We start from the raw sequence: 8,959 nt of genomic DNA, 5'->3' as shown, positions 1-8,959 counted from the left end.
CTTAGGACAATCTCTGTCACTGTGTTACTTGGGTCAAGGGATTAGGAAGTGTCATTAATGCTTCATAGTTCACATCTTTTGACCTGATCTGCATGTAACCTGGTCAGAATATTTTTCTTAATAAGATCAAGGTAAAGTTTGAAACTGGGTCCTCTGGGGGTAAAATTTAGTTCTCTTGATCAAAATCAGAAAATCACCTTATCACTTTAGGTGCCAAAGTGCTCAAACTGGTAATGAAAATAAAAAAGGGAGATAATAAAACCAAAATGATAAACCAAAAATGATAAAACTTGAAGTTGAATGACAAACTGCAAAACTAACATTATTAAATCTAAAATTAAATGTGCCTTCAAATGTTAAAATTGTAAATCCCTTATGCGCTGAAATTGGTGATGGGAGTAATTTCCTACCCGATTTATATTAAACCTGGTCAAAATCATTGTCCGAATGACATCTAAAGTAAGTTTGAATCTGGGTTATTCATAAACTAGGCCACAAGTTCATATCATACGAAAACATTTTTAAGACTTAAATGTCTCAGTTTGTGACAGGAAAGGCCGTACCGGCGACAGTAACCATCAGAACAAATCAACACCCTTTACAATATTTACAAATTTATTTACAAAAGATGATTATTTACAATGAATAGATGATATGAAGAAAAAAAAAACAAAAAAAAAACTGATAAGAAAAAAAAAAAGAAAGTTCAGTATCTCTAGATACAAAAGTTCTTATAGTCCATTCTAATCTGACGTGACACAGGTCTTTAATGTAATTGTGAACTTTAAGTAGCACAAACAAAACAGATTTCTAAATTCAGTCCCTTTAAACCGTGAATACGTTGATTCCGTGTTGGCTCCCTATGGTGGTAGGTGATTGCATCCCTGAGCTGACTTCAGAGGATAACAAAAATCATCGTCTTTGCGGTTTACGGCACAACCATGGGACGTAAGCTCTGCGCTGGGAATATCACATCCAGGCGAGTGAAGACAAGTGAACCTCGGGCATTGTACTTCCGGGTTATGACATCACCAGGAAAAATCGTCTGGCGGAAGAAGCTAAAATATATAACATATGGTAAGCACCATAGCAAAACAAATAAGTCAGGGCATATAGCTGCTCCTTTGGGTACACCATACCTCCGTAGGCTCCCATAAATAATACGTGCTACTAAGTTCAGACGTCACATGATTAAAATACGTCACTTATTACTTCCATTATTACAAAGATTACTTACTTAAAAGACTAAAGTTAAAGTATGAAAAGATATGAAAAGTATATGATGAAACATTATAGATACGGACATGATAAACTGCAGCTATTATTTACAACTACAAATTAACAAAATTCAATGTAAATCAAATGTTATATCATAGTTGGCATCCATATAATATCTAATGCCATACATTACAACGGACATTAATTAGATGTGCTATAGACTGGCACACAATTACAAATTACAATAATATATTACAAACATGGCACTAGACTTGCCATATAAATTTATACATAACAATACAATGCAGTAATGGCGTTCCATAATTAACAAAAATGTTTGACATAAGTTTGAAACAGTGCTTTACAATTATCACGATACAAATTTCAGTACAAATTTTACATCTTATATAAATGAAACATTTAGACTCCTCTTTCTAAATAATTTACAGAAGTCTGAAAAATTTAATAAATTATCCTGATATACCGAAACTAGCCAAAATCATGTGCCGAAAAGTAAATGTTACAGAATTCTGTAGAATGAACAAAAATTTACCAAATAAAAATCGTAATGCAAAAATCATACAAAAATCTAACAAATAAATTTCTTACCTCGATCGAGCATAAATTCCTAGCAAGAAAATAATTCAGACATAGATTCGTCTATAAAGTCGTAAGGTGGTGTGCGCAAGGCATATCTAGTCCAGTCTATTTAAAGGATAATGTCCCGCCAAATACTAAATTTCATGGGATTCACGGTTAAGCCGTGAGCTATGACTATTGTCATTTTCACGGGATTCACGATATAGCCGGGAAATCTAACTACTTTGGCGCGAATTTAAATTGACAATTTGAGGCCCATTATAGTGGTTTTGGGGATAAAAACATAAATTACTGAAGTTTATAAAATATCAACTTTCTTATTACTGAACAGAATTTAATGAAATTTACATGGAAATTTAAGTTATGAAATACAGAAAAACATGAGAGGTATTTCATGCGTGAAATCTGACATTTACCTCAATAACTCAAAAATTTACAAAAAGATGATGCAATACCTGCATTTACACTACAGATAAAATAAGGCCCGTATGTCAATTTGTGACACAGTTGAAAGTTTGCTGATGAGGGTCAGTAGTCCTTTTCCTCGGCTGAATATTTTTTAACCATTGACAGCTTTAAAGGTAGATAGTTGAATACTGTTAACTGGTAAGCCATTTATTAAGTGTTAAAGATGTCAGGTATTTTATGCATTGATTGGCTCTGCGTAATGTGTGTAAAACTTTTTTGTAAAGTTGCTTTGTAGATTGTGTAGAATTACGTAATAGAGTGAGTAGAGTTAAAGAAATTTATCAACTTTCAAAACATACTTGTATGTATTTGGACAGAGCTTACTGAAAGATTAACAGAAGTGAAAAAAAAAGAACAAAAAAGGAAAATCATATTTCTAAAGTAATTATGGCTATTTTTTAGTACAGAGACATCAAACTTCTTTCCATATTTTGGCATTACCATTGATGGAAAGTTGATTAATAATGTTCCTGTTTGTTCACTCTTTTAAGATTTTGTGTGTTTTGTGCTGTATATCATGTTTAGAAAAGCATATCGGTATGTATAAATCTGCACATATATTTATTATGCCCCCCTTCGAAGAAGGAGGGGTATATTGTTTTGCAGATGTCGGTCGGTCTGTCGGTCGGTAGGTCGGTCGGTCGGTCGGTCGGAATGTAGACCAATCCGTTTCCGGATGATAACTCAAGAACGCTTGGGCCTAGGATCATGAAAGTTGATAGGGAGGTTGGTCATCACCAGCAGATGACCCCTATTGATTTTGAGGTCTGTTTGTCAAAGGTCAAGGTCACAGTGACCCTGAATAGTAAAACGGTTTCCGGATGATAACTCAAGAACACTTGTGCCTAGGATCATGAAAATTGATAGGGAGGTTGATAATGACCAGCAGATGACCCCTATTGATTTTGAGGTCAGTATGTTAAAGGTCAAGGTCACAGTGACCCTGAACAGCAAAACGGTTTCCGGATGATAACTCAAGAACGCTTAGGCCTAGGGTCCCGAAAGTTGATAGGGAGGTTGGTCATGACCAGCAGATGATCCCTATTGATTTTGAGGTCAGTATGTCAAAGGTCAAGGTCACAGTTACCAGGAACAGTAAAATGGTTTCCAGGCAATCACTCAAGAACACTTGGGTCTAGTGTCAGGAAAATTGATAGTTAGGTTGGCCATGACCAGCAGATGACCCCTATTGATTTTGAGGTCATTAGGTCAAAGGTCAAGGTCACATTGGCCAGGAACAGTTAAACGGTTTCTGATCTTCTTGTCCAAAACCATAGGGCCTAGGGCTTTGATATTTGGTATGTAGCAAAATATAGTGGTCCTCTACTAAGATTGTTCAGATTATTTCCCTGGGGGCCATGTCAAATATGGCCCACCTCGGGGGTCACATGGTTTATATAGACTTATATAGGAAAAAACTTCGAAAAAACTCTTGTCCAAAACCACAGGGCCTAGGGCTTTGATATTTTGTATATGACATCATCAAGTGGTCCTCTACTAAGATTGTTCAAATTATTCCCTAAAGGGTCAAATATGGCTCCGCCCTGGGGATCACATGGTTTACATAGACTTATATAGGGAAAAACTTTGAAAATCTTCTTGTCCAAACCACAAAGACTATGGCTTTGATATTTTGTAATGTAGCATCATTTAGTGGTTCTCTACCAAGTTTGTTCAAATTATCCCTCTAGGGTCAAATATGGCCCCGCCCCAGGGGTCATATGGTTCATATAGACTTATATAGGGAAAAACTTCATGTCCATAACTTACATCATTCAAATTTGGACCACATGTATAGTTTTGAATGGCAAGATGAACCTTGACATGAATTGACCTTGATCTTGACCTAGTGACCTACTTTCACATTTCTGTAGCTACAGCATTCAAATTTGGACCACATGCATAGGTTTGTGTACCGAAAAAAACTTTGACCTTGTTATTGACCTAGTGACCTACTTTCACATTTTTGAAGGTACAAGCTTCAAATTTGGACCACTTGCATAGTTTTTTGTTCAAAAATAAAATTTGACCTTGATTTTGACCTAGTGACCTACTTTCATATTTCTCAAGCTACAGCCTTCAAATTTGAACCACAAGCATAGTTTTGTGTACTGAATGAACTTTGATCTTGAGATTGACCTAGTGACCTACTTTCACATTTCTGAAGGTACAGGCTTCAAATTTGGACCACTTGCATAGTTTTGTGTTTTGAAGTAAAGTTTGACCTTGATTTTGACCTAGTGACCTACTTTCACATTTCTCAAGCTACAGCCTTCAGATCTGAACCAGAATGGTAGAACTTTTGTTTACAGTGAGCATATAATTTCTGTTCCTTGTGCAATTACTGAATGCATCAAGGGGGGCATTTCGTGTTCGACGAGCTCTTGTTACATATTGTGTTGCATATACATACAGAGCGGCATATTGATACATATTCTATGCAGCATTGTAGAGAACTATGAATAGTGTTACATAATAGAATGTGTTTTTCATTTTAAATATATGGTGTATTTTATAAATGTGATAAGAAACTATTTATTAAAGATTTGAAAAAAAAAAGAGTACAAAGTGCTATCATGGTGAGCTTTCAGGATCATTGAATGTCATACACCCGTAGTCCGTCCATCTTCTATCAATCATCCACTGTTTCTTTTAAGAATACCTCCTACTAAACTACAATTCCAATTTCATCCAATCTTCAGAGAAATGTCCCTTTTTTGGGTCTTTTTCAGATTCAGTCATCCATGTAGAATTCTGGTTGCCATGGCAACCAGAAGTAAAAAAAAAAAAAAAAATGCTAAAACTCCTCTCTGAAACAGTTAGCTATGCAGATTTCAAAATAATTTCACAGCAATTGTTCGTGGGTTTCCCTCTGCCAGATCCCTTCAAGCCTTGTTGATAAATTTTGTCAAAAAACATGACCATCATGGGAAGGGGCTAATTTTGACAGTATAGAAAATCTTCTTCCCTTGAGCAGTTGACCCGATTTCAAAGTAACTCTTGAGTAACCATCTACCAAAATTCTTCAAGCCATGTTGATTTGATAAAAAAAATGAACACCTAGGAGCAGAGCTAGTTTGTTCTATATGGCTACTGTCAAACTTGTATAAAGCAACCAGCGATTTATTAAAAAGCTATGTCTGGTGGTGGCAGGCTAGTTTTCCTTATATGACTGTATGGAAAACTTAAAAGATCTTCTCTTCTGAAACTGCCAACCAGTTCAAAATATTTTCACTGAAATGTCCCTTTGGTGACCCTCAAACCATTTTGATTCATCAAAACAACATTGCTGCTAGGGAGCATGACTAGTTTTCTCTATATCACTACATTGAAAACTTTTACAATCTTCTCCTCTTTAACTGCTGGTTTCAGAGAAATATTCTGTATTCTCCACATAATTCTGCTATGTTGAATAAATAACATGGCAGCCAGGGGGATAGTGCAGGTTCTCCTTATATGGCTATAGTGGAAATTTTGAGAATCTTCTTGTCAAAAACTGCTGACTTGATCTCAAAATAATTTTACACAAATTAATGTTTCATTGGTGACCCTATACGAAGTTTGTGGAAATTATTTCACACATATCTTCTGTACTGACCCTATATCAAATTGTTCAAGGAAGCTGTGAAACCCATGTCAGTGTTACAGGGCCATTATCATGACCTTTTCGTTCAAAGAAGTTAATAGCGTGGAATGTACATTGTATGTACTAGATTCAGTTAAGTTTGAGGAAGTTACAAATTCCAACTAAATAAGTTTGCAGTAAAGGTTATTACATTCTTACATTTATAGTTAAAGAATTTAAATATTGTGTTTAAGGAAACTAGAAAAATATACTCTTCAAAAATTAGCATGATAGAATTCTTTTGTCTTTTAAGTATTTTCCGATCTATTTCTTTCATTTTGCAAAAAAATATTAATAACTTTAAAATGTTTACACAAAATAAGATTAAAGCTGAGAAGTAGAAAATTTGTTTGTTTTGTTCAAAGTTTTTTCCCCAAATGAAAAATGTATTTTTCTAGTGTTAGTACGACCGATACTTAAAGTTTAACAATCTTCACATTGGAAGTTCACAGGTTAGTTGGCATTAACATACAGCTGAAATTCATTTTCTTGACTTCCGAAGGACAAAGCTTTACTTCGAGGTAACTTAAATTTAACTTAAAAATGATATTTGTTGCAGGTGGTTTTTGCCTGAAGTGTTGCAGCTATAGCCTCATAAAAATATATGAGTTAGCATGACATACATTTCATATACATTTTCAGAATACATGTGCAGGCAATCTGAAATTCATTTTGTTAATAGTTTTTATTATGCCCCCAAAGGGAGGCAAATTAGTTTTCAACTGTCTGTCCGTTCATTCGTTAGTTCGTTAGTTTGTTCGTTCGTCACAACGTTAACTTTTTGCATGAAGGCACTTTACTCGTGAACCACTGCACCCAGTGCCTTCAAACTTCACATGCTGATAGTACTTATTGAGTACACGACCCCTACTGACTTTGGGGTCACCAGGTCAAAAGTCAAGGTCACCAGGTCAAAGGTCAAGGCACTGCGGGGGGCATTTGTCACCATTAGTGACAGCTCTTGTTTCATTTACATTACAATGCAGCAAACATGATTTTATCAAGGGAACAAATATTTGCCATGACACATTGAGATGTACAAGGACCAGTCATTCATTGTTTGTTTTGGGTTTAATGCCGATTTTCAACATTATTTCAGTTATGTAATGGCGGGCAGTTAACCTAACCAGTGTTCCTGGATTCTCTACTAGTACAAAGCTGTTTTCCGCAAGTAACTGCCAACTTCCCCACATGAATCAGAGGTGGAAAACAAATTATTTCAGACACAATGTCTTCTATCAAATTGCCGCGGAGAACATACGCTCCACCCAGGGATCGAACTCATGACCCCGCGATCTGTAGATCTGCACTCTACCTACTGAGCTAAGAGAGCGGGTTGGACCAGTCATTAAGTTCCTGAACTGTGTGAATAAATTCATTATGCTTTAAAATAAAATTATTAATACTACATTGTGTTTAAATTCAGGATATCACTTTTTAAGTATGCAAAGTTTTGATGACTACAGAGTTAAGTAAAAGTAGATAGAATAGTCCGAGCTATTCTACTCGCCCTGGCATTGGCGTTGGCATCACATCTTGGTTAAAGTTTTGCATGCAAGTACATACAGCTATCATTTAAAGGCATATAGCTTTGAAACTTATTTTTTCTTTTTCTAGAAGTTACTATCTCCAAAACTAATGCAGATATTGATCTGAAACTTCACATGTGTCTTCGGGGTTATAAAACTAGGTGATAGCATCAAGTCCCATACATCTGACCTGCATTTTGGCCAAGTTTTGCATACAAGTTACTATCTCAAAAACTATTGCAAATATTGAATTGAAAATTCACACATTTCTTCGGGTTTATAAAACTAGGTTCTGGCATCAAGTCCCATAACTCTGACATGTATTTTACAAAATGAATTGTTCCCTTTTGAACTTAAAAACTTCTGGTTAAAGTTTTGCATGTAAGTTACTATCTCCAAAACTAATGCACATTCTGGGTAATATTCCTGCTTCTGGGACAACAATTCGAATAGCCGAGCATTGGCTGTCTTACGGACACCTCTTGTTGTGTATACAGTAAGACTTTGGACATCAAAATAGTTATGTCACCTTTTTTAAAGTATTTCATTTCTGACTGAATGCTGTTTGTTTATCTATTATTTGTAAATCAATATGTGCCCTGTTGAGTCCTGCCTAGACACTATTGTTTGGACAGTCATCTTTGAGCTAGCATGCAGCACAATTCAAACACGATTCTATGCAGATCAGCATTCAGTCTTGTGAATTAGCAAAGCCCATAGGCCCAAGGCTCAAACTATATGGAGGATAATTAAAACGTGCAGTTCTAAGAAATTGAGTATCATCAGTATCTCCTAAGCATGATGGCTTCGTGCATTATCTTGATGGAAGACAAAAATTCTCTATCTGGAGAAACTTTTGATAACTTGTTATTGTCACTATACTCCTAGATACAAAGTATATTGGGGCTATATTGGAGTTGCATGTGTCCATCCGTCAGTCCATTGTGTCTGCTCTATCTTCTTAACCTCTTGGAAGAGTTAGATCTTCATAAAACTAACATCAATTATTTACCTCACCAAGATGATTTAGAGTGCATGACCTAGGTCGCTAAGTCCAAGGTCAAGGTCACACTGAGGTCATTGGTAAGATAGCTGAAATTTGTGTTGGTCAATATCTTCAAACTGCTAGGAAGATTTTAACAGAAATGGCATCAGTTATTACCTTATTAAGACAATGTACCAAGCGCACAACTTGGGTCACTAGCTCCAAGGTCAGGGTCACATTTGGACATCAAAGGTTAAATAGCTTAACTTAGTCTCTGCAGGCTAAGATTTTCATAAAACAAGCATCAGTTTTTTACCTCACCAAGACGACTTGCAGAGCATATGACCTTGGTCTATAAGTTGATGGTCAAGGTCAAAAGAGGTCAAAGATCAAATGGCTTAAATCTGTGTTCACTACATATCTTTTTAACAATTATTAACCTCATCCAGACGACTTGCGGTGTGCCAAATGTTATTAAGTAGGTGGATTTTATATGAAATAAAAAGAACAGCAAAATTTAGTGTTATTCAGCAT

This window comes from Mercenaria mercenaria, chromosome 6, assembly GCF_021730395.1.
Source record: "Mercenaria mercenaria strain notata chromosome 6, MADL_Memer_1, whole genome shotgun sequence".
Lineage (NCBI taxonomy): Eukaryota > Metazoa > Mollusca > Bivalvia > Venerida > Veneridae > Mercenaria > Mercenaria mercenaria.
This window is presented reverse-complemented; position numbering follows the sequence as displayed.